The 9,261-nt window shown below is 30.9% G+C and overlaps 4 non-coding genes across 4 annotated transcripts; 2 read left to right on the top strand and 2 right to left on the bottom strand.

Annotated features, from left to right (window-relative positions):
- Positions 1–282: 282 nt before the first annotated feature.
- Trnav-uac (transfer RNA valine (anticodon UAC)) lies at positions 283–355 on the bottom strand. Its single transcript has one exon. It is a non-coding gene; the product is annotated as a tRNA-Val (tRNA).
- Positions 356–1,406: 1,051 nt separating this feature from the next.
- On the top strand, positions 1,407–1,479 carry Trnav-aac (transfer RNA valine (anticodon AAC)). The gene has a single exon. It is a non-coding gene; the product is annotated as a tRNA-Val (tRNA).
- Positions 1,480–3,700: 2,221 nt separating this feature from the next.
- Trnav-uac (transfer RNA valine (anticodon UAC)) lies at positions 3,701–3,773 on the bottom strand. The gene has a single exon. It is a non-coding gene; the product is annotated as a tRNA-Val (tRNA).
- Positions 3,774–5,457: 1,684 nt separating this feature from the next.
- Positions 5,458–5,530, top strand: Trnav-aac (transfer RNA valine (anticodon AAC)). Its single transcript has one exon. It is a non-coding gene; the product is annotated as a tRNA-Val (tRNA).
- Positions 5,531–9,261: the final 3,731 nt, after the last annotated feature.

Raw genomic sequence — 9,261 nt, 5'->3', positions numbered from 1 at the left:
AAGATGATGTTCATATTTCCCCATATAATCCTCATATGTAACACATACACTTCGTCCAATTCATTTTAATTCAGGAGTCCATACATCCAAAATTCTAAATATACATGTACTTGTTTGTAACGCCATCATATTGACCTTTTGAATGAATTTTGTATGTGCATGAGTCAAGATTAATGTTAAAATATTAATAATTCATATTAAGATGCTATGTGCAATTTACATGGTTACGTGGTACCATGAAAGTTCCTTTCTTTACTACTCGACATAAAAAAAAATGTTGAAAGGTTCCAGCGAGGCTCGAACTCGCGACCTTCTGCGTGTAAAGCAGACGTGATAACCACTACACCATGGAACCATATAATGTAATATTGTTAATTTTATAAGATATTTTAGCTCAGAATAAATTACAATGTTGATAAATTCCTTGCATGTTAACTAGTTCATCATGAAACCTTATGTATCATTGTAGTCCTTATTTGAATAGAAGGTATTTTAGCTCAGAATAAATTTCATTGTTAAAAATTCCTTTTCAAAAACACCTTAAACGGCTGCCTTCAGTAGCCTTTTCTTCCTTGTCATGAAACACCTGAATAAGTTTATCTGGTGCAAAAAAGATAATTATCACAATTTTATAAATGATTTACCATTCAGACTTTTTCAATGTTTTATTAATTGATTTAGGTAACTTCATATCTGGGACAAAAGTCAATGATTTCTTATCTCACAGTTTTGAAAATTTATCTAAAAAGGAAAGCAAAAACATGTATTAACTATCTGGGTTATTAAATAAAACTTTTTATAGTTTTTAATTCAAAAATATTAACAGTCTTGTTTTTAAGTTAACTATATGATCGATACAATACCATGTAAACAAATACAGTCTATCAGTAGGTCGACTTCTGCCTGACGTTTTTCATACATGTACACTTTGTTAAACCATCATTAACACACTGAATTGTCTACGGGTTTTTGCTTCTGTACAATCAGATCATGATAAGGAGCATACTGCTGATCTGAAGTTTGACAGGGAATGCTTACTCCTACATGGCATTTGATCCCACTCTATGTTTTTATAGGTTTGTGTTTGCTCTCTTCTCCCAAATTGTATCGTTTTTATATAGGACTTTTGAGCTTAATTACTGTTTTTTTTATATTTCATTAATGAATCACATTTCAAGGAATCCTACAATCATATAATGATTAATATTTATGTGGGTTTTTGTTCTGTTATCCGGTGTTTTCCTTCTTACATAAACATCTCTAAGCTTTTTAAAAATATAATCAATTTAATTCAGTTAGAATTTTCTTCATTTTTGTCAAAAAAATCAAAAATCATTTTCCCTCAGGAAATACTCTCACATGTATGTCTCAGCTTATTAATCTTTAATACAATATGTGAAGTCATCGGTTCCATGGTGTAGTGGTTATCACGTCTGCTTAACACGCAGAAGGTCGCGAGTTCGAGCCTCGCTGGAACCTTTTTTTTCAATTATTTTGTGTGGTTCTGATCACGATAGGGAAATAAAATGACAATTGGACTGTACAAAAATATAGCACGACTGACATACGACGTACATGTATTAATTAATTTTTTTTTAAAAAAAATTATTAACATTATTTCACAATGATATTTCAATAAATTTTGTCAACCAAATATTGTTTACGATCTGAAGGACCATTATTATATCAAACAATAATTAAAAGTGCGCCGTAACTGTTTTGAATCTAAAGCATAGATTTTTATTTGGCTGAAAACAATTTATTTTTAAAACTGTTTTATTTTTTCTATACTGTCTGTACTATAACAGTATCTACTTATTTGCAGAGCCTCGCTTTAACTCTTTTTATGTGTTACAGAAGTAGAAATGATTTTCTACTATTAAATTATAGTGTTTGACAAAGGATAGTAAGAACAATTTTATTGTTCTTTCGCCGTTGGAGTACTAATAAATACCAAACCTTTATTTATGTTGTCTCTATCCTGTAACCAATATTCTATTTCCAAAAACTTTATTTTATTTTTAAACTTTGTAATGCAATCTACTTTCTTGTGAATATCACACAGTGTAATTAGAAATCTAGTTATCACTTATCGGGATATATATTACTAGGGAATAAGTACTTTTTTCATATTCTTACAAATAAAGTTAAACAAAATCTGTACTTTATTTTTACTGATTTGTAAACCATCACTAGATATTCTTACAAAATAAAATTAAACGAAATCTGTACTTTATTTTTACTGATTTTTAAACCATCGCTAGACTGAATTCAAGATGATTAATTAACGCCTCTTATTGAACTATTAATATACATATAGGAATATAAGTAATTCTTCTTCAATGACTTAAAGGAAACTAAAAATATGATATATTTCATAGATCACAACCGTTATACAATACAAAGTAGAGCAAACACGTGTCTCAAAAAACAACAGAGGAGGAATCAGGACCCACGGAGGAGTGGGTGTTTCCTACCGACAGGTTTCATCAGTCGTCTGCTCCTTGTCGTGATCGGATAAAGGGAAAATCCATAGAAATCGACAAGTAAATAATGGACCAATAATAAGTAAGAAGAAAGTCGGTCAGCATTTGACACAACGATAGTACACAAAAATCCATTTCATGTTTCACCATACTATTCCTCATCTGTACCATGAACACTTCGTCTAAATCTTTCCCACTAAAGAGTCCATGTACCAAAGTTCTGAACATCCTCTTCTTTAACCCATCATATTGACCTTTAAAATGACTTTTTGTTTGTGCGTGTGTCACAATTAATGTTAAAATTTAATAAATAGTATAAAGACGCTGCATGCATCTATATAATGTTACCATGATTCTTCCATCATTTACAACAGGATGTAAACCAGAAGTCTCTGTCGAGACTGTAGCTCTACTGTTTTATACTTAAAACAATGGAAGAGAAAAGCAGCAGTTGGGACTTGAGACTTTAAAATAGCAATAAATAAAAAAATAAGATCCTTGCCACTCATCAAAATAAAAACCTATGCACAGAATTATGTATCTTAGTATAGTCTACTTGTGTGCCAAGTTATATTGAAATCGGACCAAAACTGTAGGAGGAGTAGCATTTTGAAAGAATTTCACAGAAATTTCTATTTTTAGTAACCACGGCAACACCGTTCAACGAAATCAAAAACCGATTCACAGAATTATATTTCTTAGTGTAGTCTACTTGTGTGTTAAGTTAAATTGAAATCAGACCAAAACTGTAGGAGGAGTAGCATTTTGAAAGAATTTCACAAAACTGTAGGAGGAGTAGCATTTTGAAAGAATTTCACAGAAATTTCTATTTTTAGTAACCACGGCAACACCGTTCATCGAAATCAAAAACCGATGCACAGAATTATGTATCTTAGTGTAGTCTACTTGTGTGCCAAGTTATATTGAAATCAGAAAAACTGTAGGAGGAGTAGCATTTTGAAAGAATTTCACAGAAATTTCTATTTTTAGTAACCATGGCAACACCATTCATCGAAATCAAAAACCGATTCACAGAATTATGTACCTTAGTGTAGTCTACTTGTGTGCCAAGTTATATTGAAATCGGACCAAAACTGTAGGAGGAGTAGCATTTTGAAAAATTGTTTACAGACAGACAGACAGACGGACGGACGACCGACGCATTACTATCGCATAAGCTCTTCTGGTCTCTGACCAGTAGAGCTAAAAATGAAAGGTTCCAGCGAGGCTCGAACTCGCGACCTTCTGCGTGTAAAGCAGACGTGATAACCACTACACCATGAAACCATATATCCATTTAGACTTTGTTTTATTAAAAATATTTTAGCTCAGGATAAATCACAATGTTGAAAATTCCTTTTCAATAAAACAAAATATTTCAAACGACTGCCTTCGGGATCCGAAAGAAAACACATACATTTATTTTTTATATTGATTTATCTAATGATACTTATTAAGTTTTCAACTCAAGAATATTAATTCATAGTCTTGTTCAAAGTTACTTCTATGATCGATACAATGACCATGAAAGCAAATGCAAACTACCAGTAAGAGGAATGCTGACTGATGTTTTTCATACACATTGTAAAACCATCTTTAACACATGTTCACTTATCGATGAATTGTCTACAGATTTTGCGTCTGTACGATCGTGACAAACAGCATACTGCGGATATGAAGTTTGACAGTGGATACTTAATCCTATATGGCATCTGATCCCACTCTATGTTTTTATAGGTGTGCGTTTGATCTTCTCCAAAATTGTATCGTTTTATAGGACTTTTAGTATGATTACTATTATTTTTTTTTGATATTGCATTAAAGAAATCTAAGTGTGCCTAGGAATTTTTAAAGAATCGTAAAATCATCAATCATTATTTATGTGGGTTTGTGTTCTTATGTCCGGTGTTTTTCATCTTATATGTACATTTTTATGCTTTCTTAAAACATACTCAATGTAAATAATTCAATTTCATTTCCTTCTTTTTTGTGCTTTCGCTAAAAAATTGAAATGAAATATTCCAACACAACAACACGAATTAAGCATAAAATGTTATATCTTCAAAATCATTATTTTTTCTAGAAAATTTATTCTGTATAATACTCTTTGATATATGTCTCAGCTTATTAATCTATATTACACAACATTAATTGAAACGTTCCATGGTGTAGTGGTTATCACGTCTGCTTAACACGCAGAAGGTCGCGAGAAGATTGTATATACTGATACTGTCATGGTATCGATATGGAACTTGCAAACTGAAGACTTCAAACGAGACTGTTGATTTCTTTGTTTCAATAACTTGTTGGTCAATACCTTGCTTTGTTTTAAAATTAATCTTACTTAGATCATGCTCTTGCGAATCTTATTAACTAGAAGATAAAAGCACCATATGCAGATGATAAGGGTATATTGCTATGTAAGTAAGGAAAGTTGAAGAAAAAAAACCTGAAAGTCTGTTATGATTATAAATCACACCCTAAGATTCGGGTTATGCTCTCCTGTTCAAAAAAATAAACATTTTTATCTGTTTATGGTCAGAAGTCAAGGCCATTTGTGGATATGATGTAAACTGGTAAATATACACGAAATCAATAAACCAAACGACAATTATAGCAAGGTAAGTATAAGACCTGAAATGAATGTAGAAAATTGCACTATTATTTCCATTAGAGAGAATATTTGAGGAATACATGAGAGATCCAAGTCTTGATTTCTTTTTCATTTTCAGAAAATTATATCATAATCAATTATCAAAAATTTAGTTGATTAAAAAAGATGCTAATATGTGACGCTTGTCATGATCTGAATTTTTAAAATCACAACAAACACCAGTCAATTTGACTGTGAGAACAAGGCACAGAGGCATACTAATACAAGAACATAATGAAAAGCTAGTTTTTTTTATATAAATCGATTAACACAACCTCAAGCTGTTTATAAATATAATGCAGATCACTGAAAAAAAGTGGTTCCATGGTGTAGTGGTTATCACGTCTGCTTAACACGCAGAAGGTCGCGAGTTCGAGCCTCGCTGGAACCTAGCTTTTTTCTTTTTCAAATTAAAATTTTAATATTAATACCAAAAAGAAACTCAGGGCTTACAATTTTCTATATTTAGCAAGAACCTTCCTAGGCAACGCTGGAGAAAAATTAATAGAAGCAAAAGTGTGTATAAAATCTAAGATAAAGAACAGAAATCAATCTAACAAAGAATAGAATCGTGAACAGAACAAGATTATGGAGCCCTGGAAACACAAACGAGAGGGATTAGATGCCTAGGGGTAGTTAGTATCCCCTTTAAACGGAACTCCACAAAAGACCCAGATAAAGGTCGCTCGACTTTCATATACAGATCAAATAAGAATTGAAAACTCAATTTTCAAGTGATATTGGAACATTACTACATGGAAGCTGACGATGGAAACACTAAGGTATTCCTGTTTGTGATTTAGCTTAGTTGTTAGATGAACATTATCGTCATCGTTAATAAAACACCTAAATAAATGGATGTAGTACGCTACATGTGCTTATTATCATTAGGTCAAAGGGATATAAAGAGTTGACATATGAATAAAAGTAATTAATCTTAATTTATGTGACGTCGTCAATATATGTAAAGGTCGAGTTGAATGCCACAATTGTTACTTTTTTTATCATGGATAAAATTTTTAATAAAATTTTGCCTCGTATGAATATGAAAAAAACTGGTCTGCTAATAAAGAATTATAAAGAAGTACGATTTGTGCCCATGGGAATTCCAACCAGCTGTTTGGGTACAAGCGTTAAACTAACATCAAGAGTTCTGAGTCCACTGCAGGTTATACAGGCAACCCCTGACGTATTTCTTTAAAATTTTTCATAGACTCGTATTTCTGGGAAATTACAACACCTGGTGTTTATTTACTGCAGTATCTGTCTTCACGTTCAGCCTTTCCTTGACAAAACTTGTAATATGGCCTTGGGGTATCAACTTGTTTCTTTCCATCTACATGATTTTCTTTTTATCAGCCTTTCCTTGACAAAACTTGTAATATGGCCTTGGGGTATCAACTTGTTTCTTTCCATCTACATGATTTTCTTTTTATCAGCCTTTCCTTGACAAAACTTGTAATATGGCCTTGGGGTATCAACTTGTTTCTTTCCATCTACATGATTTTCTTTTTATCAGCTTCATTTTATAGTAATAAATCCTAATTCGATTGATCCATCTAAATGGGGTCCGAAAAAACAAGTGAAATTATGAAATGCTAGTATTTTATTTTGTTCTGTGTATGCTGATATATTTTTTTTTAAATAAATGTATGATACATTAGGATGGAGCATGAATATCCAAAAAGCTGTTTGCAATCTTCACGTATTTGTATTCTATTTCTAGCATTTGTGTAAATGAAACTTAATAAGACCGATATCTCAATGTTACACGATGTTATGAAAACGTAGGCATAATACCGGTACATTAATCCATGATCCTTTTACTGTTTATTCTTCTACTGGTAAGCTTTTAGATCGTGACTTCTATAGACTCAATGGATTACATTTCATCAGGACAATAAAGTATACAGGTATCCTTTCTACGCATTAAAACATTGTTCTGAATCAGTTTCCTAAACATCATTATCTGTAACTTAGAGTCGACAGGTTCCTTTTCTAAATTGCACTTTTACATCTCAGAAGATGGTGAAGTTGTAAAACAAAATTTTATCATTCTTCTTTTATAATACTGACATTGTTTCATAAAAAACACGTTATTTCATTCTGATATTCACTTATTTTAAAGAATTTTTATGATAGTGATTATAATATAGATGAATCTCGATGTGATCCTGAGTTTTGTTTTCCAGAATTTTTTTCAGAGGTCGGTCTGTATCAAAGGTGATCACTTTCAAACTTTATAAATGATTTTTACAAAACAATATTATTGCTTTGATGCAACAATATGGGATGCGGAAAATGATGAATTTAATTTCTGCGTTTGAGTTAAAATTTTTCAGCATTAAAGAAAGAAAAAATAGGAAATTTACACTGTTCAATTCCATAATACATGTAGTTTGCTTAGTAATCATATTCCAACTTGTTCAATTTTATGAAATACTTCATAAAAAAATTCCTCAAATATAAGAAATAATAATTTTGTCATAAACTATAAAGGATGAAAAGTTGAAAAAATTACTTTTAAGAAGTCGTTCATGATTGATGTCATGCCAAAATAATTTTGATCTACACTGCAAAAAAAAGAACTTTATATTCATCCGAGTTTTGAACTTAAAATTCTCTTCCTGTTATTGTAAAGCAGAAAAATAAGCACTGTTACAAATAATTTTTCCATGTTTCCATTTCCGAAGAATTGATTTGTAATTTGAATTTACCTTGGGTCATAGATAAACACAATGATTTCATTACTCAGTATTTAGAAATTGAGAATATTCCAATATTTATGAGATAGATAAACTTTTTTTAAGAATCGCAGTTTACTTTACAAGTTAACAAGGAACATCCTGCTTGATAGAGTACATGTCTATGGAAAAAGAAAGCATAATAAAAGATAAATTTCTTGTCTTTATTTCTGTTTTGAAAAATAATCACTTGCACTTATTTTTTTCTTCTTCTCAGGAACAGCATTCATTATGACTTGATTTGGAATCATGAAACAAATCCTGCAATGACATCATTTTATTGCAAAGAAAAAAGACATTATAATATAGCAGAGCACTTTACTTTTAAACACCCATATTCGTGATATCAGTATTTGCACCATTACATATCTTATCTGCTATTTCTTTGTAGGAGATACAGTGTTTGTTTTTTTTTAGACGTAATAATAATATAATCCAACGAATATTTCTTCAAAAATTAATGTCAAAATTCAGATTTTATTGTACCATCCAAATCCATTTATTTTTCAAATATATTCTTGTTTTAAAAATACGCAGCATTACATTTGTCTACAAAGCTATCTACCATTGCTTTTCGCAAAAAATAAATATTGAATTTATTAAACATTTACACTGAGTAATTAATATGAATCAAAAACATGTATCTCTTAAAGGTTAAACCCTTCATTCCCAACATAAAAATAATATTTGTTTTCGTCTTGCAAGTTTGTTTACAGGACATATTCAAATACAAAAAATAGATATGGAGATAACAAACAGTATTCAAGCTCTGAAGTCCATTCAAACAATATACAGTAAAACTCGTTCTGTACGAACACGGATATTGCGAATTCACGGATATAGAGAAGTTATCTAAGATTCCCAGCTATATAAATTTAACGAATTCCTTATACGGATATAACGAATCACGGATATAGCGAAGTATAATTTCATCGTTATAACCAAGTTTTACTGTAAATCAGGAGCAGAGTAAACACGGACCTTTAAAACATCAGAGGTGGGGTCGTGCGCTACGGAGGAATGAGTATCCCCTGAAGACCAGTCACATCCGCTGTGTACCCCTTGTAATTCATGACCGTTCTATGATAACTATCCAGCTTTTAAAAGTTTTCTTTTTTTTAAATTTATTAGCCTCTAACCACTTTGTCTTCATTCCTTTTAAATTCAAATAACATTCTTAAATTTTTTATAAAAGCGTATTGAATTATACATGTATAAGAAAGTTCTTTTACCGTAATTTTACAATAGAGACTTATTAATGTTTAAACTTTAAAGAATTTATAAAGAAATCTTAAAAAGTGATCGATCTCATAAAAAACATCAAACACTTATATATAGGTTTTTTATTTAGCGAGTGCACCGTAGAAACACAGCTCTG

This window comes from Saccostrea cucullata, unplaced genomic scaffold, assembly GCF_032062105.1.
Source record: "Saccostrea cucullata isolate Sc308-1 unplaced genomic scaffold, CSIRO_AGI_Scuc_v1 ctg281, whole genome shotgun sequence".
In the NCBI taxonomy this organism is placed as follows: domain Eukaryota; kingdom Metazoa; phylum Mollusca; class Bivalvia; order Ostreida; family Ostreidae; genus Saccostrea; species Saccostrea cuccullata.
This window is presented reverse-complemented; position numbering and strand designations above follow the sequence as displayed.